Source organism: Rhamphochromis longiceps, linkage group LG15 (genome assembly GCF_057381845.1).
Source record: "Rhamphochromis longiceps isolate RC_006_pf linkage group LG15, R_longiceps_female_GT1.1, whole genome shotgun sequence".
In the NCBI taxonomy this organism is placed as follows: Eukaryota; Metazoa; Chordata; class Actinopteri; order Cichliformes; family Cichlidae; genus Rhamphochromis; species Rhamphochromis longiceps.
This window is the reverse complement of record NC_140571.1, coordinates 28126668-28153227: the sequence shown is the minus strand read 5'-3', so window position 1 is coordinate 28153227 and position 26560 is coordinate 28126668. Positions and strand designations below refer to the sequence as shown.

General features: G+C 44.8%; 1 pseudogene; it reads left to right on the top strand.

Annotated features, from left to right (window-relative positions):
- The first annotated feature begins 18442 nt into the window (after nt 1-18442).
- Nucleotides 18443-23686, top strand: LOC146652850 (zinc finger BED domain-containing protein 4-like; annotated as a pseudogene).
- Nucleotides 23687-26560: the final 2874 nt, after the last annotated feature.

The following is a 26560-nucleotide window of genomic DNA, read 5'->3' as shown; positions in this document are numbered from 1 at the left end:
TTAACCCTCTGGGGTGCAGAGTATAATTGGGTGTTTTTGACTACTTTTGATTTTACCTCTATATATTTCACATTAAAAAACTGTTTAACTTGCCTTGTTTGGTATTATTATTTTCAGCACAACCTCAAACATCTGAAATCGGAAGGTTTGTTTTTCATTTTGACATTCTGTATTAACCAGTGTTGGGTAAGTTACTATTAGTAAGTTAGTTACATTACTAGTTACTTCTATCAAAAGTAACTCAGTTACTTCAAGTTACTCATACTTTCAAAATAACTAGTTACTAGGGAAAGTAACTTTGGTTTTACTCAGAATTCTCTTGTTAATGTGTTGCTTCCGTAACTGGATACCCAGCAAGATTGCCAGTCTTCTAGCTTGCTTACTTGCCACAAGTGCACTGTGCCACCTACCAATAGAAAGGAAAAAAATAATGTGCATATTTCCACGAGAGAAATCCCACGACTGGACCGTCGTTGACCGCCACCATGATTCTAGCCTACGTCACAGCGTCATGTGCACTTTTTACATCCAACACCAAAACTGCAGTCGTGGTCCTTTGATTGTACTCAGAACTCAGAAATTCTGCCTTCTGAAAAGGAAGATGTAGGTAACACCAGACTGCAGATGAGCTGCATACAGGGCTGGACTGGGACAAAAAAATCGGCCTGGGCATTTTGACTAGAGACTGGCCCACCATTATAGGAAAAATCATAAAGGCTTTGAATGAAAACAAACGCCGTTGTGACAGTGATGCACACTGTTCTGATGGTATATATGTATCAATCATTTGTAAGATTCAGATAATTACTTTTTAAAAGATAGACATTTTAAATGAGAATAACAAAGAAAAGTATTTCTTTGTGCCCCCCTTTCCCTGTTAATGCCCTAACTGGCCCCCTGGCAACACTTTGCTAGACCCGGCCCTGCACAGTTACCAGTTGTCAGCTACTTAGAAAAGGATCCTGGTGTTATTTGTCTCTCAGAAACAGTTCATAACTTCCCTTCAACTCATTCATGTCACCTAAAAGGTAAACCTGTTTCTCCATCACCTGTTCAGCTCTGATGATTCAGTGAGGACATCTCCTGGTTTCATCTTCATGTTTCCCTCTCACCAGATAACCAAACCGATATCATGACCAGCAGCTTTTACAGCTGTGGCTCCAGCAAACATCAGCTGATACTAGAAATTAATATTAAATAAATTCTAACAACAGCTGATCAAGCTTAAACGTGGTGCTGTTGTTTAGCGCGACATCCGACATCCTCTTTTTTCTGGCGCGAAGTGGGCGATAAACAAACAAGAGAGAAAAGCTGATCAGCTGATCATTGATCAGTTTCATGATTGAAGTAGAAACGAGAGAGGGAGGGGGAGAGAATGAGAGAAGAAGAAACAGCTGCAGCGTAAAGACAATAACTCCAGCTTTGTGTCTTTTTCATTGTAGCTGAAGTACAGGACAAACTGTATTTCTTTTCACCTCAATACGAAACGCGTAATATTTTCTCTGAATATGGGACAATTCCATTTTTTACAGGATGGTTGGCAACTCTACAAACTAACCTTATGAATAAAATAAAGTTCAACATCAGTAACATCATAGCACCCACCCAGCTGTATAGAAACTCCATCATGCTAGCGAGTACGCAGTAAGAAAAAAAATTAATTCCACCTAAACTTGGTTTAGGGAACTCAAAACTGGATTATAGATGGCAGACAGTTGGTGTCGTAAACCACCGCCTCTGTTCAAAGATGGTCGCTCACAGTGGACATAGATGGCTTCTTTCACTCCTCTTTCAAACCATCTGTCCTCTCTGTCCAAAATGTTAACATTGGCATCCTCGAAAGATCCTTAAGATGCAGAAGGACTGCTGTGTCTTGTCCCGTGGAGATGGCTCTTCTATGTTGTGCCATGCACTTGTGAAGTGGCTGTTTGGTCTCTCCAATGTAGAGGTCTGGGCATTCCTCGCTACACTGTACAGCATACACCACATTGTTGTTTGTGTTTTGGAGTTTTGTCTTTCGGGTGAACCAGTTTTTGTCTGAGCATGTTGCTGGGTCTGAAATGCACCGGGATGTCATGCTTGGAGAAAACTCTCCTGAGTTTTTCTGATACACCGGCTACATAGGGGATGACAATGTTGTTGCATCTGTCCTTCTTATCCTCCCTCGCTGTTGTCTGATCTTCTTTTCTGTGCCTCTTTGCTGACTTTAGGAATGCCCATTTAGGATAGCCGCACCTTTTGAGTGCTTCTTTACATGTGTGTGTTCCTTCTTTTTTCCTTCAGGCTTAGAGGGAACATGTTCTGCCTGGTGGTGTAGGGTCCTGATTACTCCAAGTTTGTGTTCCCTGGGGTGATGGGAGTTTTTGCTAGTTTACCTTACATGCATTAATGTAATAAAGTGGTTAGCGTACTCAACGTAAATTACACACGAACAACATTAAGCTACTGACACAGAGAAGAACGGCTGCTGCTGCCATCATCATCCGTCATCATTTCTTTTCTTTTTTTTCTTTTTTTTTTCTTTTTTTTGCCTGTCCCGTTTGGCTCTTTTGCCATCAGAATTATTGTCTAAAGGCAAAGAAAGATGCCCAACGGATTTACTTTACCAAATTGACCATCCCAGCCTTGTCGTAATGGTCCATTTGATTCACCTTTTATTGTTTATTTTATTTTCACTTACTGAATACGGGACAGACTTGACTGGGGGAAAGAAGGGGAGAAAGAAAGAGGGAAAGAGAAACCGCTGAGAAGAGGGACGGGGGAGAAGGGCAAAAAACAAAAACCAACAGAACGGGCAGAAAAAAAAAGAAAAAGAAAAAAAATGCATATATCGATCACCTGGATCACCTGCTGAGAAAGAAAAAAGAAAACAAGCAGAAGAGAACAAGAGTAATAGAATAAACAACATCACAATGATATATGGGAATATGACAGTAAATACTAAATCTTAAACATTATTGTGCAGCACATAAGATCAACAGAACACAGTGTGCTTTGAGGTAGAAGCCAAAAAGGGTGTAGTTTGTGGGTGAGATCACCAGTGTGTACACCTGTGAGCATGGACGCGCTTGTTTTTTTAAAAGGTTCCTTCATGTAATGATCTGGTAGAGGGTGTGGGGGGGGCCACAGCCCCGTCCTCCGGGGCATGAAGCAGGTATGGAGGAGATCAAAACTCCAGACATCCAGAGGCCCCCAGAACACAAGAGACCAAGGAAGACCAACAGAGGGGCAGCCGCGCCACTGTCCCAGAAAGAGCTGAGGAGAGTCCCAGATGAGGGCTCACTCAGCAGCCGCGGAGCAGAAGCCAGGGGGAGTTGCAGTGACGCGCCCGTGAGCTCTGCCGGCAGCCAGCCGTGCCTGAGTGACCGAGCCCCAGGCCGAGAGGCCGGGGGCACCCCACCTCCGAAGTGGCCCGAGCGAGCCCCAGGCTCCAGGCCCCGATAAGCGGCCGCCAAGGAGTGAGCCGGTGTGTACCTGGACGCCCATCCCCAGACACAAAGAACCACCAACGCACCGATGTCTGAGGGAGTCCGCCACTGGCAGGGGAAGTGGTGGTGGGGGAAGATAGGCCTCCAAACCTTGGAGGGCCTGAGATGTCCCCAGAGAGGTGGTGTCTGACACCCAACCTGACATATAGACACAGACCTACAGGCACACACAGATACAAACATCCATTCCCACCCTCATGCTCTCATATGCACTTACTCCACACTCAACCAACGTGGAGACAGACATAAAGAGACGCTGTACACACGATCACACTCCCCAAGCGTACTCTACGAACCGGGTCTAGGTACCCTTGCCCCTGGAGGGGGGAACTGCACCCAGACCCAGGTGGTGTTACCCTTTTCCCTGCGGTGGGGGGAGGCAGACCGCCCCGACTCCGCAGCAGCAGGGAGGCCCCACACTCCAGACCGCAGTCGGACGGCCAACTCCTCCTCCTAGCCCCCCCGCTCCAGCAGGCCGCAGAGAATGGGGGTGAGAGAAGACTCCAAACCTCCCTCCACCCACTCATTGTAGTGTTGATGCATGTGTGCTCTAAGGTGCATTTAAAACCCAGGAGGGCATGGAGCTACCTGCCAGAGAGCAGCAGGTAAGCGCATGGTCCCTCCTGCTAGCCCTCAATGTCTACGTGTATTTAAAATTGAGAGGTGGGCAACGACGCCAGGGGTGAGGTGTACACCCTGATGGTAATTTGGATTCCGTGTATCGTGCCCACCCCCAAGATCCTATATGTATGTGTAATGAGAGTGTGAGTAATGTGAATGTCTAAGTTGTGGGATAAAATTGAGGAAGAGGCAGCCAGAAGGGGACGGGGACGGGGGGGGGGGGGGGTAGCCTCCTCTGCACCCTGGTGACATACCCCTACTCCAAGGTCCTGCATGTGTGGGTGGTTGTGGTGGAGCGGGAAGAGGGAGGCAGCTGGAGATGGGGAGGGAAGGAAGGGAGGGGCAAGTGACCCCTCCCTGGGGCCAGCTCCCCCGCTGACCCCAGTAGGCACCCCCATACTCTGCGACCCGCTAGGGAAAGGGGGCCCAGGCCCATCCAGACCGGGGCCCAGTGCAGCAGCGCCTCCCGGCCCCACAGAGCCCAGGACAGTCCACCCAACCCCACCACAGAGAAAACTGCACCCACCCCACCATCCACTCATCTTCCAGACTACATAAGACAATAAACGCCCAGGCTGAGATCTTCCTCCACCTCTCCTGTATCTCCCCCTCCTGCAGAGAGAGTTCCTGAAGAGAGGAAAGTTCCTGCAAGATGTGACAATCTCCCCCACCAGTTGAAGAGCCCCCCAGGTGGCTCGATGCACTGGCGGCACCCTGCTCCAGGGCTGGGCCCCCATGCACCCACCCGCCCACAACCCCGGCAACACACCAACCAGGACCCAAGCCCCCCAGCCCAGAGACGGAGCGCCCCCAGAACCTCACGCCCATCCCGGACCCACCCAGGGGCAGCCAGGCTACCAGGTCAGTAACCCACGTCCGTCAGCACAGACCCTCCCCTAGCCCCGCTGCACGCAGCCGCGACGAAACAGTCACCTGAGAGCCAACAGAGCCCCTAACCGGACATGACCGCTACCCCAGGTTGAGCCCCCCAAGGAAGATGCCTCCGGGGAACCCCCCGATGCCCTAAGCCTGTCCCTACCCCCACACCAATCACAACAGTGAAGGCGGGACCAAACTATGACCCCCCACCCCCACTAGGTGATGGAGCTGATAAAAGGAGCCCAGAGCAATTGATCTGATGTGGTGGCAGAGGCTGTATCAAAACTAATGTAATCTAATATATAATTTCTATATTGGTTAGAATTAAGATTATTTTTATTTTTCCAGTTCATGAGGACTGTTTTCTTGGCTATGCATAGGGCAGTGAAAACCATATGGGCGATATTCTTTTCTGAAGTGACATTATCTAAGCTGCCCAACAAGCACACTAAGGGGGAAGTTGGAATGTTACATTTCAGACACTTCGATAAGTCTTCACATATCTCGCGCCAAAACTTCTGAACTGGTGGACAGAACCAAAGAGCGTGGATATAATTGTCCGGTGAATTGGTTTGGCAGTGTGAGCAGTTGTTGGTAGACGTAAAGCCCATCTTGAACATCCGATGACCTGTATACAGTGTTGGGAAGGTTACTTTTAAAATGTATTCCATTACAGAATACAGAATACATGCCCCAAAATGTAGTCTGTAACGTATTCCGTTACGTTACTCAATGACAGTAGCGTATTCTGAATACTTTGGATTACTTAATATATTATCATACTTTTTACAACAACGTGAATGTACTATTGCTGTGTGATTTATTACTATTACTGAAGGTCCGCGACTCCGAACTGTAGTAAAGGGACCTCTGGCTAATACGGCGGGGTCCCTGTCGCCTCGTAGCCGAAAAATAGCTTTACTTTGTTGTGCGGGTCAACTTTTCTTGCGAGAGACAGAGAGAGGCGTTGAAAGGCTGCTCTAACGGAACTTATTGTTTTCGGAGGAAAACACGAACACGGTGTACAGTCGAGTCTTAATAGCTTACTTACAACTGGGCTCGTCAGGCACTCTTCTTGGCTGCAGTGGTTATTATTATATTTACATGCTTCCAGCTCCCGTTTTTCCTCGATGACAACTCGTACCTTTCCACTCGCCTTTTTCTCCCTCCTCGCGCTCACAGACCCATAACGGGTATGGCAGTCCATTCTCCCTGCAACACGGACTACACTGCCCATGATGCTACATTCTTTAGAGCTATGCTTGTAGCATTCTGCCTGTTAGCTTAGCACAACAACAACAACAACGAAAAGGCGCTCTCTCACCCAGGAAACACACAGTCACAGAGAGAGAGCATCACCCTGTAACCATGGCAACCGTAACGCTGCCGCCTGGAACAACAGAACGTAGCTGTCAAACAAAACCCAAACAGTCCTGACCCGCGACAAAATGAAACAGGAAAGTACGGCAATGTAATCCATTTATTTCAACAAAGTAACTGTATTCTGAATACCACCTTTTTAAACGGTAACTGTAACGGAATACAGTTACTCATATTTTGTATTTTAAATACGTAACGGCGGTACATGTATTCCGTTACTCCACAACACTGCCTGTATAGTGCACTCTATGTAATATTTTGTATTGAATTAATTGAAGACTGGGATTTCTAATTAGATGAAAGGTTTTTAAGCAAATCTGAGACCAGAAGTTTAGGTCTAAGTTAACTGATAAATCCGCTTCCCATTTTGCAATAGGAAGTGATATTGATTCATCTGTTTTAGAAAGCATTCTGTATATTTTGGATAGTAATTTGGGGGTTTTAAGAGTAAGAAATTGAACCACACTTGGTGGTGTTTGTAGTTCAACTTGACCCGGTTTAAATTTATTTTTTACTATGGATTTAATTTGTTGATATTCTAAAAATCTTTTCTTGGTGATCCCATATTGTGTAACTAGTCCGTCAAATGAAATAAATTCTGTTCCTTCTAGTATATGTTCTAAATATTTGATTCCTTTACCACTCCAATCTGAAAAGTTTATCATATTATTGTTTTGTAATATGTCAGGGTTGTTCCAGATAGGTGTACGTTTGCATGGGATTAATGAAGATGCCGTCAATTTTAGAAACTCCCACCATGCTGTCAGAGAAGAGCTGATGTTGATGCTTTTAAAGCATTCATGTCGTTGGATGTTTGAGCTGATAAATGGTAGGTCTGAGATCTCTAGATTATTGCAAAGTGCTTGTTCTACATCTAGCCAAGGTTCATCTAAGAGGGGATGTTTTAGCCATCCTGAGATAAACTGAAGCCTGTTGGCTAAGAAGTAGTGCTGAAAGTTAGGCAGTTCTAGTCCTCCTTTATCCTTGGTCTTTTGTAGTGTTTTTAAGCTTATACGTGGGGGTTTATTTTTCCAAAGGAATTTGGACATACATGAATCTAGAGATCTGAACCAATCTTGTGGCGGTTTAGTTGGGATCATTGAGTATAAATAATTTATTTTTGGTAAGACCATCATTTTTATAGCGGCAACCCTTCCCATGAGTGATATGGGTAGACATTTCCATCTAGCCAGATCATCTTCTACCTTCTTTAAAAGTGGGATATGGTTTAATTTAGTTAGATCTGCAAGCTTGGGAGAAACATTAATACCTAAATATTTTATATTTCCCGATTGCAGTGGTGTAGAAGAGGAATTATGGAGGGAGCAATTAATCGGTAGGACTGTAGATTTTGACCAGTTAATTGAGTAATCTGATATTCTTGCAAAAGAGTTTATCAATTCAATCACCCCAGAGATATTGGTTTGTGAATTTTGGAGAAAGAGTAACACATCATCCGCATAAAGGCTGATTTTATGTTCCACGTTCTTGCATTTTATGCCCTTAATTACTGAATTCTGTCTAATTGCTGCTGCTAGTGGTTCAATAAAAATTGCAAACAGTGAAGGGGAGAGTGGGCATCCCTGCCTGGTGCCCCTCAAGAGACAGAAGCTGGATGATGTCTGGTCATTTGTTCTAACACAAGCTGTTGGGGAATTATATAATATTTTTAACCAGTTTATGAAAGAGGATCCAAAACCAAATTTGTGTAAAGTTGCAAATAGAAATTTCCAGTTAACTCTGTCAAATGCTTTTTCTGCGTCTAAAGAGAATATTGTAGTTTCTAGGTTTGTACTGTATGAGTAGTCTATCAAATTAAGTAATCTACGTGTATTTGTTGATGAGTGCCTACCTTTTATGAAACCAGTTTGGTCAGGATGAATTAAGAGGGGGGTTATTTTCTCCAGTCTCTTTGAGAGAGCTATACAGATTATTTTAAGGTCTACATTTATAAGGGATATTGGACGATAGCTTGAGGGATATACAGGGTCTTTGCCTGGTTTTAGCAGGAGATTAATGTTTGCAGAATTCATATTTGATGGAAGTCTGCCCTTTTCTTTAATTTCCAACAACGTTCTGTAGAAAACTGGTGCTAGAATCGACCAGAATTCTTTGTAGAATTCTGCAGGAAAGCCGTCTGGACCTGGAGCCTTATTATTGGGCATACTTATCAGGGCTTCCTGGAGTTCACCTGGTGTCAGTGGTGAATCCAGTGCCATTGCTTGAGTGTCTAATAATTTTGGAAGAGTTATGTTGTCCAAAAACTGATCAATTTCTTTTTTAGATGGGTTTATTTGTGGTGAATACAACGTTTTATAGAAATCCCTGAAAATGTTGTTTATTTGTATCGGATCATATATTGTGTTCCCAGATAAATCTTGAACAGCACATATAGCTGTTTTTTATTTATTTATTTTTAGCTGGTTTGCTAGAAATTGACTGGATTTATTACCATGTTCATAATTTTGTAAGCGTAGTCTTTGTACTAAGAATTTTGTTTTTTTATCAATTATCTCATTTAATTCTAGTTTTGTTTTGCTGTCATCATTTCTGCTACACTGACAGGGCTAGGGGCCAGGACTCTCCTCTTCGGGTTCTTGGGGGATGTTGCTAACTCCCGGTTCGATAACAGGCACCACACCCATAGTAGGTACGGTGCATTTCGCAGCTTTAAAAAAAACCCGGCTTTAAAAAAACCCGCTATGCGTCACCAGGTGTTTCATCAGATTCAAGGTGTTACCTCCTTTGCACAGTATCACCTTAAAGCACTTGTTGCAGGTTGCTGAGTTTGCATTTTTTCCTGTGAAGACTTTTGACCGCTGGGCATTTTTAATCTGTAGCTCTGCTCTAAAAGAACGTACGTACCTCGGACCGCCTACTATCCTTGGAAACATAAAATGATTGGCTAGAATCTGAAGTGTATCACATCTCAGGAAACAAAAAGCACCGAAATAAAGCACCGAAATGTGCGCTGATTTTAGGTCTGGTTACTACCGTTTATGTCAGAACCGGTGCCCATCCCTAATTACAAGTATTATGCTGTAAAAGCAACAGGCTGCACTCTGCTTCAGCTCCTGTGCAGAGCTGATTATTAAATATGTGCAAACAACAGCATGTTTTCAAGTCTCTTGCCACATCTGTAAAAACAGTAACACCAAATTAAAAGCAAAAAAAAGCTTGTACCTCAGTAACTCCTCATTAATCAGTCTGGGGAGTATCCGAGTATTTATAACATTACACAAACCAAAGGTCCCCATCACAGTGTTCATTAAATGCTGGGTGTATCCATCTTCTGGGATTTAAATAGTTTTAGATCCATTACACTCACAGTCTTAAATGTTAAAATCTCAAAGGACAGCGTTACATTTTTGATATTAACAATAACTCTGGTCCTCTGTGGAGTGTGCAGCTGATCTTATCGCTGTCTAAAAAAATGGATAACAAAACCTAAGGAGTACTGAATCATTCAATAATACAGACTATTAGAGTAACAGTTGTATAGCATCGCTAACTAGCTAGCAACAAGCCTCCAACACATTGCGTATGCTAGCGGCTAATCAAGAAAACAAATTAACTGAGTGATTTTAGATGTTGTAGAATTATAAGACGTTAAGCTGTGTGTCTTTTTCATAACAGTGACATAGTTGTGTTTACCTTAATTGAACGAGTCGTCAGTCGGTATACCCATCAGCAAATAAACTGGAGCAGCCGGGCTACGTAAAAAGTATAGAGGGGCATGTTTAGGGGCAGGGATAGCTCAGTAGGTAAAGTGGTCGCCCCATGATCGCAAGGTACCGTCCCTACACACTGCTCCCCGGGCGCCTGCTTAGTGGGCTGCCCACTGCTTCACTGAGTGAATGGGTCAAATGCAGAGAAAAACAAGTAATTTCCCCATGGGGATCAATAAAGTATCCATTATTATTATTATTATTTGCGGTCACATCCAGCGGATGTGTGGGTGGGAGCGTGACACAGTCGCTCCACTCTGGCTCCAAAAATGCAAGATGGCAGCCTCCACAAGCGGGATATTTTGGCTTCATTTTTGCACAACGGGAGGCCATGTTTTCTACAGTCATTGGTTAGGACTAAATGATGAGCTACCTGCCAACTTCCACAGCAAAGATCTCCTTCACATATTGTTGCTCTATGCTCAAAAGTACATTATGATACTGTGGATTTCTGATAAGGGATACCAGATCAGGTGCTGGTGCTGATGGTGCTGGTGAGGCCTTAGGGCCTCTCAGGTGCCATCGGTTATGCCGTATAGTCTGCCCCTTGCTAGTGCGGATGACGAAAGGCGTACAGTCTCTGCAGGTCGAACGATGACAGCCAGTTTCCAGCTTCCTGTCTCATGCTGAAAGCGAATGTGGCCCCCTGCTGCAGCCGTGGTACGAGTGTGGTGCTGCGATTGCAGTATCGCCTTTAGTGCTCTTGTCTTTCCATCCATTTCTTTTGTACCACCCTCTGACTTATGACGCGGGATACCAGCTGGTATCCGGTGATAGGAAGCACTCATCCCAGACGTCGACTCATGAGGAGCTGCACTGATGATCTGAGGCCGTCAACTGGTGTGTTCTTTTGCTCTAATAGAGACAGGTAGGGATCTGCATGAGCTTTATCAGAACTGATTTGGCTGTACTGACTGTTTTTTCGGTGAGGCCGTTGCTTTGTGGATACAAAGGGCTTGAGGTTATGTGGATAAGTCCTATGTGACTACAAAGTCCTTGAACTCTGGACAGCCGTACTGTGGGCCATTATTGCAAATAAGCTTTTTTGGTATTCCGCGTCTGGCAAATATAGCCTTGAGCTTTTGGATGACTGACCCTGCAGTGGTGGAGAATAGCCTTTTGAGCTCAAAGTAGCAGCTGTAATAGAGATTGAAAATGTGATGTCATTCAGGGGTAAAACCGTAAAGGATTCTGGGAACTCGTGGCAAGAGGTACTAGCGCATGCAGGCTTTCAATTGAAATCAGTTACACAGCAATAAAAAGAAACACAAAAAATGGCAAGAAGCTGTTGTGTTATTAACTGCAATAGCTGGTTGCATGACAGCCACGGGAAGCCGACGGGTAAAGAGATTGGTTGTTATCAGATTACGTCGTTGAAGAGAAATTGTTCAAGCCATGTTTCCAAAGTAACAAATAGCCGACGGATGGCCTGGATTGCAGCCATTCAAAGACCAAATATAACGTCCCAGAACACTCCAGCTCACATGTTAGTCTGCTCCAATCATTTCCACAAAGGTAAGTGTTTTGTAGTAGACCGACCACAGTATGTGAGAACTCAGGGCTGTGTGTTGGACAGGGTCGTCTGCAGTACGGGGGCCCCACAGGGAACGGTTCTGGCTCCGTTCCTCTTCACCATCTACACTGCAGACTTCTCCCACCATTCCACCCAGTGCTTCCTGCAGAAGTTCTCTGATGACTCTGCAATAGTCGGCCTCATCACTGATGGGGACGACAAGGAGTACAGAGGACTGACTCAAGACCTAGTGGGAGTATCTGTTAACAACAGAGGCGGTGGTTTACGACACCAACTCTCTGCCATCTATAATCCAGTTTTGAGATCCCTTCCCAGACGCCTTAACGCCCACTCACATCCTGGGCCATCTGACCTCAGGAATTCGCATGATAAGGTGGGGCCAGGTTTCACAATGAACTCACCCGAAACTCTGGCTGATTGGGACCCACACCCAGTTTCACACCTTGGCTCAGGCGATTAGAGGATCATCAGGGGGTCCTTTTGTCCCTCTGTGGGGGGATACTCCCACTAGGTTTATATCTGGGACTCTCCACCATTTGACCTTAGAACTGAAGAAGCTTCTCGGATGAGAGGTGAAACGTCTTCAAGTAACTTAAAGAAGTCCAGACGCTTTTCTTTGCAAGCTCCTTTGACTTCGCAGGTCTTTCCTCCCCACTGCTGTCAGACTGTACAACAAAGACTCCAACTGATCAAACACACACATCCACAAATGTGCAATAACACTAATGTGCAATAATCTTTTCTGGCATCATTGTATTTTTACTCAGTTGTATATAGCATTTGTATTCTATTTTTATCTTATTTTATTTTATTCTATTCTGTACAGTTGTGTACTGTATTTATTCTTATTGTATTCTAATTTTTGCTTCATAACTTTTGCACTGTCCACTTCCTGCTGTAACAAAACAAATTTCCCACGTGTGGGACTAATAAAGGTTATCTTATCTTATTTTTCTTATACATAATTGGTGATATAGGTTACAAGCACGTCGGGCGCTGATCAGAAATTGTCACGCTATGCTCCTTGTTTATTGTGCATAAATAGTGAATTGTCCTGACACAATATTGTGTTTCGCTTCTGTTATTACCATGGTACATTGACAAAAACATATACTTTTATTCACAGGATAAAACAGTTTTTTTGTATCACTAATTGCCCAGTACGATTACAGCATACAATATTATTGTCACTGCTACATTTCTGTATCGTGTACCAGAAATTATTTCCACTACTAATTAATTACCGTTGAGATCAAAGGTCCTATTAATAAACGGTTAACGATTGTGTATTTATGAAGACGATTTGTGAGACTGGTAAACTTATGATAGGTACCAGGGTCTTTCGTTCTACACGGTGCATTTCAAGGTCCTGTACCCATCTGTCGGTAAACTGTACCTGGGCTTGTTGCAGTGACCTGAAGTTACTAAAAACTTCATGAGTGTATGCACTCACTCCAAGAACCGTATAATTATAAATATGAGCGTGGTGAAAGTTGGGCAGCACGCTAACGTCTTTTGTCCACTCTGTGTGCTCGTAAGGGTCTAACCCTTTCACTCCTTTGATTTTTTTTCCTTGTATCTTTTCTTTGACTTTTCATCAAGTCTGTCTTTGTACAGACCGGCATTGTTCTCCTTCGTTTTGTACATAACTTTTTGGGGGGCCAAAGAAAAAGCAAGAAGGTATTGGAACCGGAGAATGAACGTGTTGCAGTACTTGGATTGTTTTGCCACGAGTTTCCGGCATGCAATGCGCGAAAGTCACGTGGTCTGTCAATCTCTAAAGTCCACAACTATGATGTAGTCTCGTCCACGCCATGTGAAGAGGTTGAGGCCACAGCCTTCCATGGTCTCTCAGGAATCTGGTGTGAAATCAGAGGTTCTTTAGGGTTCGTTGCACGCCTCTCCTGACATATAGAACAGTCCTCTACTGTGGCAGCAATGTCATTGCCCATGCCTGGCAAGAACAGGGCATCCTTAGCTCTCTGCAAAATTTTGTCTCTGAAATTCCAGAAATCCAGAAGGGTTTTAGGACATTTTTTCCTGTCTTCAGGCCAGCCACCATGTACTTTGCTATAACTGGGTGAGCTGTGGGTCGCTTGCTGTAGCAGCTTGTATTTCCGAGATTTTTTTTATCACTTACTGGAAGGCTGTCTATCACTGAGTGGACCTGGTCCTCCATGCCTTCATTTAACGTGCTTGTCTTGGTCGAGCAATGAATTTTCTGGACAGAGTGTCGGCCACAGGTATGTCTTTTCTAGGCCGGTGCACAATCTCTATGTCATATCTCTGAAGCTGTAAAAGCATGCACTGCAGACGAGTTGGGGCTACAGAGATTGGCTTCTTCAGTATGTGCTCTAATTGCAGGCCCTGGTGGTGGAGCAGAGATGAGACAGTTGGCATGACAATATGGGCTCCAACTCACAACCCTCTGTCCCACCCAATCCAGGTGAGGGTTATGATGCCTTAGCCAGGGGAAACCTAAAATTATGGGTGTGTCACGGGATTGAGAGGAGTAAAAGATCAGTGTTTCTCTATGGTTGCCGGAAGTAATCAAAGTAACTGGTGTGGTGCGATGGGTTATGTAAGAAAAGACTCGATTGTTTAATGCTTTAACTGGGATGGATGGGTTTAACTCAAAAAGAGGGATCTGAAGTTGTTCAGCAAATCCCCTATCAGTTAAACTCTTCTTGGCCCCCGAATCAATCAGTGCTTGTGAGGCGTAGGTTCCCTGACCGAGCAAAAGTGTGACCGAAAGTAAAAAGCGGGGCTTAGTGTTAACATTGGTTCCGCCCACCCATTTTCCCTGACCTACCGGCGGGCGGCCTCTTTTCCTTTTTTGGGGCAAGTGTCACGGGTAATGGGAAAATACGGACTCAGTCGCGGAGCTCTGGATGCGAAGCAAACAGTGCGTTTATTTACAGTGCTCAAAAACAGTCTCAAAACACAAAGCGAAGTGCAAAAATCCAACGGTGATCTTCTCCAAATTCTTAGTGGTGTGCACGTGAGTCTCCCAAGTGATTATCTGAGTGTGTTTCTCCTCCGAGAGCTTAATCCAGCGGGCTCCTTCTCTCCAACCTTCTGCTCCGTATCTCTTCCTCCTACAAACAAGCGACAACAACATGTGAGAAGGCTAGCCGGCTAAAGCTATGTTACGAGTAACAAGCACTCTTTACTACCGAGCTTCAAGTACAATCCAGTGTCGACTGCCATCAGGACACAGTTAAATACCTCAGCCCAAAACGAAGAATGATTAGTGACAGCTGGGTGGCAAATTAGGGGCAGGTGTGTCGGCCGCTGGGTGGAGACAACAAGGGTGGGGAGGAGGAGAGAGAGACACACACACATACACATAGGCAGGTCTTCTGGGGAGGACTGTCCAACCAAGACAGCAAGAGGAAATCAGATGCTAAATAGGAATAAAATATTAATTTCACAGTGCTCGATACAGTTATAGATCCAGAGGGCAGATTCTTAATCATAAAACTATCTATACTTGATAAAAAGCTATGTATTGTAAGTGTATATGGTCCAAATGTTGATGATCCCTCATTCTTTCATGGCTTTTTCAGTGCACTCTCTGAATACTTAGATCGCACACTTGTTCTTGGAGGGGACCTCAACCTTGGACTAAATGAAGAAATGGATAGGCTCAATACAGCAGGAACTCAGCGTAATTGGCAATCCAACGATCTTCTCTAAATTCCAAGTGGTGTGCAGGTGAGTCTCCCAAGTGATTATCCGAGTGTGTTTCTCCTCCGAGAGCTTAATCCAGTGGGCTCCTGACTGACATTCATGCTTTTAACAACGGGCTGGTCCGGACCGGCCTAATTTGAGAAACATGAAACACGTTGTGTACCTTCATGTTGCGCGGGAGGGCCAGCCGGACAGTCACTTGCACAGACAGCTTGCACAGGACAGCTTGCACAGAACAGCTCAGGACAGCTTGCACAGAAAAGGGTCCAAGGAACCTGGGAGCCAGCTTCTTGGACTCAGTCCGCAGAGTGATGTTCCTAGAGGAAAGCCATGCCTGCTGGCCCACCCGATAGGCCGGTGTAGGGACACGGCGGCAGTCAGCCAGTCTCTTATTTTGTGCGCTCGTACGCAGTAGGGCCGCTCAAGTTGCCCGCCAGATCCGTCGACAGCGCCTCATGTGATGTTGGGTACGGCCACCTCTCTCTCCATGATGGAGAGGAGTGGGGGTTGATACCCCAGGGATGCTTCGAAGGGACAGACACCTGTAGCGGCCGACGTGCTGGAGTTATGGGCGTATTCGGCCCACGCCAACTGCTCACTCCATGATGACTGGTTGGAGGAAACAACGCAGCGCAGCATGGCCTCCAACTCCTGGTTCGCTCACTCTGTTTGCCCATTAGTCTGCCTTGTGGAAACCAGAAGACAGGCTGACCTGGACCCCCAGCTCGGCACAAAATATCTTCCACACCTGAGAGGTGAACTTGTGCCCACGGTCAGAAACAATGTCCAGAGGAATGCCGTGAAGGCGAAAAACATGCTGGGTTAGGAGCTGGGCAGTCTCTAGAGCGGTGGGAAATTTGGTAAGGGCAACAAAATGGGCAGCCTTAGAGTAACAGTCAATGATGGTGAGTATAACAGTTTTACCAGAGGATGGAGGGAGAGCAGTGATGAAGTCCAGATCGATGTGTGACCACGGCCAGCTGGGGACAGGCAGTGGTCTAAGGAGTCCCGATGGAGGTGAGGTGGACGTCTTATTTTGAGCGCACACAGGACATGCAGCCACATACTCCCGGACGTCCTGAGAGAGAGAGGGCCACCAAAACAACCTTTGTAAAAAGGTTACAGTTTGATTCCTACCCAGATGGCAGGTAAACCACGCGGTGTGTGCCCAGAGGATAACCTTACCCCTGACCGCCGAGGGAACATACAATCTACCTTCCGGACCGGTTCCGGGGTCGGGCTCTTGTTGTTGGGCATCTCGGACCACCCTTTCTATCTCCCAGGTGAGGGTCCCCACAATGCACGAGGCCGGCAGAATGGGTCTCTCCTTCTCCTCAGGGTCTGTGTCTGGCGCGAACTGGTGTGACAAGGCGTCTGGTTTCGTGTTCCGGGACCCGGGTCTGTAGGTAATGGTTAGGTTAAGCAAAAAACAATGCCCACCTGGCCTGTCGGGCGTTCAGGTGCTTAGCCGCTTGGAGGTAGGCAAGGTTCTTGTGGTCCGTCCAAACGACAACAGGATGTTCGCTCCCCTCCAGCCAGTGCTGCCACTCCTCAAACGCCAACTTGATGGCAAGAAGCTCCCGGTCACCCACGTCATAATTCCTTTCGGCCTGAGAGAGACGACGGGAGAAAAAGGCACAGGGGTATAATTTAGCTTCCTTGCGCTGAAAGAGAACCGCCCCAACTCCCGAATCAGAAGCATTCACTTCCACCACGAACGGCAGGGCCAGTTCAGCCTGGGCCAGGATGGGGGCCGAGGCGAACAAGCTTTTGAGACAGTCGAATGCTTGTTGAGCTGCTGGAGACCACAGGAACGGCTGTTTGGGTGATGTAAGTTGTGTGAGAGGCAATGCTACCTTACTGAAGTCCCAGATGAAACGTCTGTAGAAGTTGGCGAATCCAAGAAAACTTTGCAACTTCTTCCGGGTGCCGGGCACAGGCCACTCCAACACAGCTTTGACCTTAGCCGGGTCTGCTCGCAACCGGCCCTGTTCAATGATGAAACCCAGAAAAGAGACAGTTGAGGCACAAAACTCACATTTCTCCCCTTTGCAAAACAGCCGATTCTCCAGCAGACGGCGCAACACCAGTCTCACATGCTTAACATGCTCAGCTCTGGATCTGGAGAAAATCAGAATGTCATCAAGATAAACAAACACGAAGTGGTTCGAAAAATCTCGTAGAACATCATTTACCAGGGCCTGGAAGACAGCAGGGGTGTTTGTGAGTCCAAACGGCATTACCAGGTACTCGAAGTAGGCCAGATGGGTGTTGAAGGCTGTCTTCCAATCGCCCCCCTCGCGAATGCAGACCAGGTGATAAGCATTGCGGAGATCAAGTTTGATGAAAAGGGTGGCTCCTTGAAGGAGTTCAAAAGCTGAGGCGAGCAGAGGTAGAGGATATTTGTTTTTGATCATGATTTTATTTAGTCCCCGATAGTCAATGCAGGGGCGTAGGGTCTTATCCTTCTTTTCAACAAAAAAGAAGCCTGCGCCCATGGGAGAGGTGGAGGGGCAGATGATGCCAGCTGGCAGGGAGTCCGTAATGTAGCGCTCCATAGACTTGCGCTCGGGTTTTGAGATACTATAGTGTCGGCTAGTGGGCAAGGGGGCGCTTGGGAGCAAATCAATCCCGCAGTCGTACGGACGATGGGGAGGCAGCGATTGGGCCCCGTCTTTGCTAAAGACTTGACCTAGGTTGTAATATTCGGCGGGCACGGTTGACAAGTCGGGGAGAGTGGGCAGCCCCGCAGGATTGTCAGACATACAACCTGGCACCACAGAGTGTAAACACTGCTCATAGCAACCGGTGCTCCACCCAACAATACATCCCTTGGTCCAATCAACCTGTGGATTGTTTTGCTGGAGCCAGGGGAATCCCAAAACTAAGGGTGTGTCAGGTGCCTTGAAGAGAAACAGGGACATCTGCTCAGTGTGATTGCCGGAGAGAGTGAGTGTGATTTCTTGGGTGCGGTGAGTGACAGCAGCTAAAGGACTGCCATTAAGTGCTGACACTTGGAGCGCTTCAGGGAGAGGAACAACAGGCAAACCCATTTTGTGGGCCAAAGCCTCATCCAAAAAACTTTGTTCAGCTCCCGAGTCTATTAGTGCATCACAAGAATGGGTGCGGGAAAGAAACAGTAATTTAGCTGGGCAGCTGAGGTGGAGGAATTATTAACCGGCGCACCCGTCAGTATCCCCACCTTTACTGACGGGCTGAGTCTTTTAACCATGAGGGACAGGCGTCCGCGAAATGCCCCTTCTTCCCGCACACAAAACACTCACCCACCAGTTGTCTTCTCCTCCGGGTGAATTCAGTCCGTCCCAGCTGCATGTGTTGTACATAGGGCTCTGGTGGTTGAACAAGTGCTCTGGGTGTAGCAAGCAACATACCTTTCAGTTCAGATACCACCTGTAGTAGCACGGACTGCTCCTTGGCAACATGCTGCAGCATTTTTTTCATGTCGTTCCAACTGTTCAGCTTGAAACGCGAGTTCGCGCTCGATGGGAGTTGAGTCCGCTGAGTCCATTGCTGGCTGGATTGTTCTGTCATGGGTAATGGGAAATTACGGACTCAGTCGCGGAGCTCTGGATGCGAAGCAAACAGTGCGTTTATTTACAGTGCTCAAAAACAGTCTCAAAACACAAAGCGAAGTGCAAAAATCCAACGGTGATCTTCTCCAAATTCTTAGTGGTGTGCACGTGAGTCTCCCAAGTGATTATCTGAGTGTGTTTCTCCTCCGAGAGCTTAATCCAGCGGGCTCCTTCTCTCCAACCTTCTGCTCCGTATCTCTTCCTCCTACAAACAAGCGACAACAACATGTGAGAAGGCTAGCCGGCTAAAGCTATGTTACGAGTAACAAGCACTCTTTACTACCGAGCTTCAAGTACAATCCAGTGTCGACTGCCATCAGGACACAGTTAAATACCTCAGCCCAAAACGAAGAATGATTAGTGACAGCTGGGTGGCAAATTAGGGGCAGGTGTGTCGGCCGCTGGGTGGAGACAACAAGGGTGGGGAGGAGGAGAGAGAGACACACACACATACACATAGGCAGGTCTTCTGGGGAGGACTGTCCAACCAAGACAGCAAGAGGAAATCAGATGCTAAATAGGAATAAAATATTAATTTCACAGTGCTCGATACAGTTATAGATCCAGAGGGCAGATTCTTAATCATAAAACTATCTATACTTGATAAAAAGCTATGTATTGTAAGTGTATATGGTCCAAATGTTGATGATCCCTCATTCTTTCATGGCTTTTTCAGTGCACTCTCTGAATACTTAGATCGCACACTTGTTCTTGGAGGGGACCTCAACCTTGGACTAAATGAAGAAATGGATAGGCTCAATACAGCAGGAACTCAGCGTAATTGGCAATCCACAAATATAATCAAACAGTATATGAGCGACTTTGGCCTTTGCGATGCATGGCGCTCCCTTCACCCCACCAGTAAGGAATATACTTTTTTCTCACATGTTCATCACTCCTACTCTCGTCTGGATTATTTTTTGGTCAGCAGCTCACTGCTGAGTGACATTTCAGACACTGAGATTCACCCTATAGCTGTCAGCGATCATGCTCCTGTATCTCTAACACTAATGCACAAGAATAATACTACACCAAGTAAAAACTGGAGATTTAATACATCACTGCTTAAAGATGAAGACTTTATTAAATATTTTAAAAAAGAAGGGACTCTATATTTAGACTATAATGACACTCCTGGAACTTCAGCATCTGTTCTATGGGAGGCAGGGAAAGCTGTGATGTGAGGTAAAATAATGCAGCCTGTCCTGCTGGAGGCAATACAATATAAATTAGATTGTAGTGCATAAATATACTTTTTTTCCCATGTCAAATATATTAAGTTAACATACCTCCAGCAGACAAATGTGTTTGCTGCACACCTGGCTTGTCTTCTAAAATCACTACTAGAAACCTAAAATACAATAAACATCAAATACATTTCAACGAATTTTTAAAAAAAGCACTAAAAGAAAAACAGCCTGTACCTCGAACCTCTGCTGTAGAGGTTTAAAACAACTGTTTGTGTAGAAGACAATTAAAACTAGTGATGTGACGAGTAATGGAGGGGCATTTCCACGATGCGCGTAACAAGGCTTGCTTCATTTATGGGAGGAGCTGAAAATGATGACCGCGAGCTATGACAGCGATATAAACCCCCCAGACTCCATTCAAAATGTGGGTATTTGATGGAGAGTTGCGGTTAGTGAGAGTTTGGAGGTTTAGGAGAGTGAGGAGAGAAAGTCAGGAGAGAATGGAGCCAGCTAAGAAGAGGAGGATGTCCTCCCCTGTGTGGGAAATTTTTGATCTTATTCCTCCCAACAAGGTATGTAAATTTCTACAGAAGATGTATTTTCATAATACTGATGGTGCAATACAATTTATGTTGAGCTGTCTTTACTTTTGTACAAGGTGAAGTGTTTGCTATGTGCCAGGGAGCTGGGATATAACAACAACACGTCATCCATGCTTAGGCACTACAGAGCTTTGCCTGAGAATAAGTGGAACACCGATTGAGGAGCAAGACCAGGTGAGCCATCAAATGCCATGATAATATAGCATGCAGTAATGTTACTAAATGATATAACAATATTAGTAATAATATAAATAACAACTGTAATAAGTTACGTGTGTGATATTTATATTTGTGCTTTGTTTTTATTGTCTTTCCTCAGGAGAACAATCTCAAATAGATGAAGACCTGGTTAGCATGGTGATTGAGGACTCCCAGCCATTTAGCACTGTGGAGGACAAACGATTTAAAAGATTTGTTAAATCATTAAATCTAGCTATGTTCTCCCCAATAAAAAGGTCATAAAAGCAGTGAAAATTTAGTTTTTACAGACTAAAATGTGAACAGGCAGGACTGTGTAGCTACACTACACACTGCTTCACAGCCACGTCGTACTTTTAAACAAAATGTTTTTTCTTTCCTGTAGGCCCTGAAAGTCATGGTGGAGGCCAGGTAACAGGAGATGAAGGAGAAAGCTAAGGCCAGCATTGAGAAGGCAGCAGCTGTGAATCTGACATCAGATATGTGGACCTCCATCAACACAGAGGCCTATCTTGCAGTCACCTGCCATTTTGTTGATGAGTCCAGCACATTAAACACCGTTGTTGTCACGGTCTGGCTGGCAGACCATGGGGGTGTAGGGAAGGAGGACCCAGGCGCGGTGCTCTGTGTGTAAACAGTGCGTTTATTTACAGTGTATGAAACTAAACAACAATAAATCCCCGTGCTTTCCCCAGACTCCCGTGTCGTGTCTTCTCCCAGTGTTTGTGCTCTCCGCCCCCGTGTCTCAGCCCTCCCCGTGCTGGCTGCTGTCTGGCACTCCACCCCTCTCCTGGGGACACAATAGAAGCAGCCGTCAGGACACATACAACCGCGGGCATACACACACACTAACCAAGCACAACTGGGTGACTAACGTGGAGTCTCAAGCAATGATCCCGCGTCAGTGGGAGCTCCAAGACTCTCCTAAGTAGCTCCCCTGACGAGGCGGACGAAGCAGCAGGTGTGTGGCTTCGGGTGTGGCCAGACCGCCAGCAGGCCCACACCAACCAGGCCTGAAGACCCTGACAGTGGTTTTAGGAGTGCAATATTTTCCTAATGCACACACTGCAGAAAATATTGCACAAGTGAAAGGCTCACTCATGACAGTGGACAATTACTGACAAAGTTACATGCCTAGTAACAGATGGGGCTGCCAATATGGGGGCTCGTGCAAGGGAGCTACGACTTAAACATGCCATATGCATAGCTCACACCCTGAACTTAGTGGTGAAGAAGGCCCTTGACCAGACCCCAGAGCTCTCTCACATCCGAGCCAAGTCCAGGAAGATCGTGGGATATTTCAGGAGCAGTACCACTGCAAAGGTAAGTTCTTAAGTGGATTAATTACAGTTTCTTTAATGCTACTTAAGTGTATAGTTCTGCTCCCTTGACAATCTAATGTATGGTTTTTTAAATTGTATTTTGTAAGGAGAGGCTTTCAGTGGTGCAGGAACAACTAAGGAAGCCTCAACTCAAACTAATACAGGAGGTGGAAACCCGCTGGAACAGCACTTATAATATGCTGCAAAGACTGTTCGAGCAAAGGGAGCCAGTGGGTGCTGCTTTGGCAAGTCTCACAACAGAGATCCCACCTATTTCATCTGAGGAATTTGGTATAATTTCAGAGTGAATAGAATAGAATAATCCTTTAATTGTCCCACAAGGGGAGATTTGGGTGTAACAGCAGCAAGAAAACACATATGCAAACAAACAGTACACAAGACACAGAACAGAAACACACACAATTTTTACATATTTACATGAAGGACAATGGTTACCAAAAACTGAGTACCATACTGTTGTTAAATTAAATAAAATTAAATATAGATAAGAGGCAACCCTGGTTATAGTGTGAATCGGTTGATAAAATAGTGCAAGATACAGTGCTGATGTAAACACCTATGTTTGTTGGGAGCAGTTCTGATTGTACAGTCTGATCATGCAGGGAGCTGCAGGGAGGAAGGACCTGCGGAAACGCGTGTCTGGTTGTCCTAGTACCATTTAACGATGCAACCACTGAGCTCTCTCAGGAAAAAAGAGTGTCTGGGTCAAAGATCATACCTTTGCTCACTATGCTGGATCATTGCCTCAATGAACAAATGGAAAAATCACCATCCATTGGGTCTTCTCTGGCTCAGAAGCTGAGGATGCTATTGAGAGAGAAGCTGGATAAAATACAAACCATGAGCATTATGTGCCTTGCGACACTGCTGAACCCAAGGTTCAGAAAACTCGGGTTTCTCAGTCCTACAAGAGCTAGCGAAGCAGAAAAAAGACTGAAAGCAGAATGTGCTTCCGTAATGAGGGCCTCCACCACCTCCTCGTCCTCCGCACTACCACCACAGCCATCAATGTCACAAACTGTTGAGGCTGTTTCCCACGGTACTATTGTTATTGCATTTGAGTTGCACTTATATAACCTGATTGTACAATAATAGATACAGAGGAAAACCCAACAATCTACTGTACAATATAAAGTGCCTTGAGGCGACTGTTGTTGTGATTTGGGGCTATATAAATAACAATGAATTGAAAATTGAATTGTTAGTATCACATAAAACTCTCCTTATTGTTTAGGTAACAACCTGTGGCTGGATGAAAGTGTCAGGCAGACACAGACACAAAATGTGACAGCAGACGCGAATATTGAGGTCCAACTGTACATGATGGAGCCAAATATTGGAAGGCTGGAGGACCCCCTTAAATACTGGGAGAGACAAAAATATGTCTATCCTCACTTATATAAGTTAGCACTGACATACCTGTGTACCCCTGCCTAATCTGTGCCCTGTGAGTGAGTGTTTTCAAAAGCAGGGGAAGTATTGTCCAAAAAAAGAAATCGCCTACAACCTGCCACAGTGGAGAAACTGTTGTTTTTAAATAGAAATCAATGATGTGTCCCCTAAACACTAATCACTGTCCATACCTCAACTTTACAAAAGCACAACCACTGTCCATACCTGTCCAACCTCACCTCACAGTAAATGATCATTTCCATTTGGGTCTTATCACCAACGGTGATGAGACGGCTTACAGGGAGGAGGTCAGCGCCCTGACCCACTGGTGTCAAGACAACCATCTCACCCTCAACGTCGCAAAGACAAAGGAGTTGATAGTGGACTTCCGGAGGTGCAGAGAAGTACACACCCCCATCACCATCAACGGCGCTGCTGTGGAGAGAGTGAGCAGCTTCCGGTTCCTTGGCGTACACCTGGCTGAGGATCTTACGTGGTCAGTACACACAAACAAAACAGTGAAGAAGGCGCAGCAGCGCCTCTTCTTTCTCAGGAGACTGAAAAGATTCGGCATGAGCCCCCGCATCCTCAGGACCTTCTATCACTGTGCCATTGAGAGCATCCTCACTGGATGCATCACCACCTGGTATGGCAACAGCACCGCCTACAACTGCAAAGCTCTCCAGCAAGTAGTGCGGTGCTCTGAACGGATAATTGGAGGTGAGCTTCCCCCCCTCCAAGACATCTACAGGAAGCGGTGCCTGAGGAAAGCGGGGAGGATCATCAAGGACTCCAGTCACCCCAGCCATAAACTGTTCAGACTGCTTCCATCAGGAAGGAGGTTCTGCAGCATCCGGTCCCGTACCAGCAGACTGAGAGACAGCTTCTTCCACCAGGCCATCAGACTGCTGAACACGTCATAGACACCTCAGCTTCACTACTGGAACTTCAACATTATGCACTCCACACTGTATATAAATGCCACTTGTTTTGCACATATTAAACTCTGTATATTTTATATATTTTATTATTATTATTATTATTATTATTATTATTTTATTTTATTTTTTTACTATTTAATTTGTAAAAATGTGTATACACACACACACACACACACACACACACACGTAGGAAAATATTTAGTATACACATCCAAAAATGCATACACTATTATATATTGTACATATATTTATTAGTTTCAGGTTGGCCATTCTTGTATTTTGCTCGTTTGTGTTGTTGTGTTTGCACATCTCTGTTGCTTGTGGGGCTCGCACACAAGAATTTCACTCGCATGTGCTGTGCCAGTGTGCCTGCACATGTGATGTGACAATAAAAAGTGATTTGATTTGATTTGTGATTTGATTTGATTTTAAGCATTTCCAAATAATCATTTTTCATACTGCCAGTATAAATATACACAGTATACTGCCATCACTACAATATACATGTTTTACACACTCCTTTTTTTGTTGACATTTACAGGCTGTGTGCAAAATGCCACACTTTTCCAATTCATGCCAACTAATATTTTTACATCCAATGTAATCTAAATCAGCGGGAGCTCCCAGACTCACGTCCTACTCCATCAAAGCTCAACCGGAAGTCCAATTTTTGAGAAGTTTAAGTGCGCCTTATAGTGCAGAAAATACGGTAAGTAATCCAAAGTATTCAGAATACTTTACTGATTGAGTAACTTAACGCAATATGTTACAAAATACATTTTGGGGTATGTATTCTTTAATCTGTAGTGGAATACATTTTAAAAGTAACCTTCCCAACACTGCAGTACAAGTTACTCACCAGAAATGGAGATGGAAGCATGTAAATATAATAATTACCACTGCAGCCAAAAAGAGTGCGTGACGAGCCCAGTTGTAAGTAAACTGTCAAGACTCAACTGTATACTGTGTTCGTGTTTTCCTCAGAAATAAGTTATAATATATTATAATATAATAAGTTCTGTTGGAGCAGACTGTTAACGCCTCTCTCTGTCTCTCTCTAGCAAAATTGACCCAGACAACAAAGTAAAGCTAGTTTTCAGCCGCAGACCTGTTTTATATTCGCAGGGAATAGTTTTCTACACGAGATCACTGCAAAAAGTGCAGCCTTACCCACCCTTCTGTTACTCATTTTAGATTAAGATCTAAAAATCTAGTTGGTATTGGTATGGCAAGTAACCTTCAGTAATAGTAATAAACCATACAGAAATAGTACATTCATGTAGTTGTAAAAAGAATGATCACTTTAAATATACCATACCCATTTGTATCATTGCAGTGTGACAGTGGACTGATAAAAATTCATGCTCAGAATAAATCAGTACATGAAAGTTGTGACTTTCACACTCCTGTGTTGGACAGTTTCTGTTTTCCACTCGTGCACTCGTGTCTGCTTTCATACACTAATGTATCCACAGTTTGTCCTCAGTGTGGTCATGTCATTCATAATTCAATCATCATTCATGTGCCCCCTTCTGATTCATGCACATGAACTCAAGACACAGACATGGTCTCATTATTTACCAGAAGTGTTGGTGAAGTTACTTGAAAAAAGTAATCAGTAACTAATTACTGATTACGTCCCCCAAAAAGTAATCCCGTTACTTTACTGATTACTTATTTTCAAAAGTAATTAATTACTTAGTTACTTAGTTACTTTTTAAAAACACGATTTACAACCTGAATAGGTGATAAAGCGATAGATCTTTCAGCCCAATTCTACTTTTTCTACATAATCCATCATACAAAATGTAAAACTTGTTTTATTAGTTTTAATCTTTTAACTTTAAGCATCAAGCAAAAATGTAATTATATGCACCATTCTCTGACTGGAAGAAATTTCTTTTAAACCTATTTAAACCTATTTTCTGCACATTCCAGCACATAATTTTTTTTGTGTGTGTTTACACTCACTCTTTCA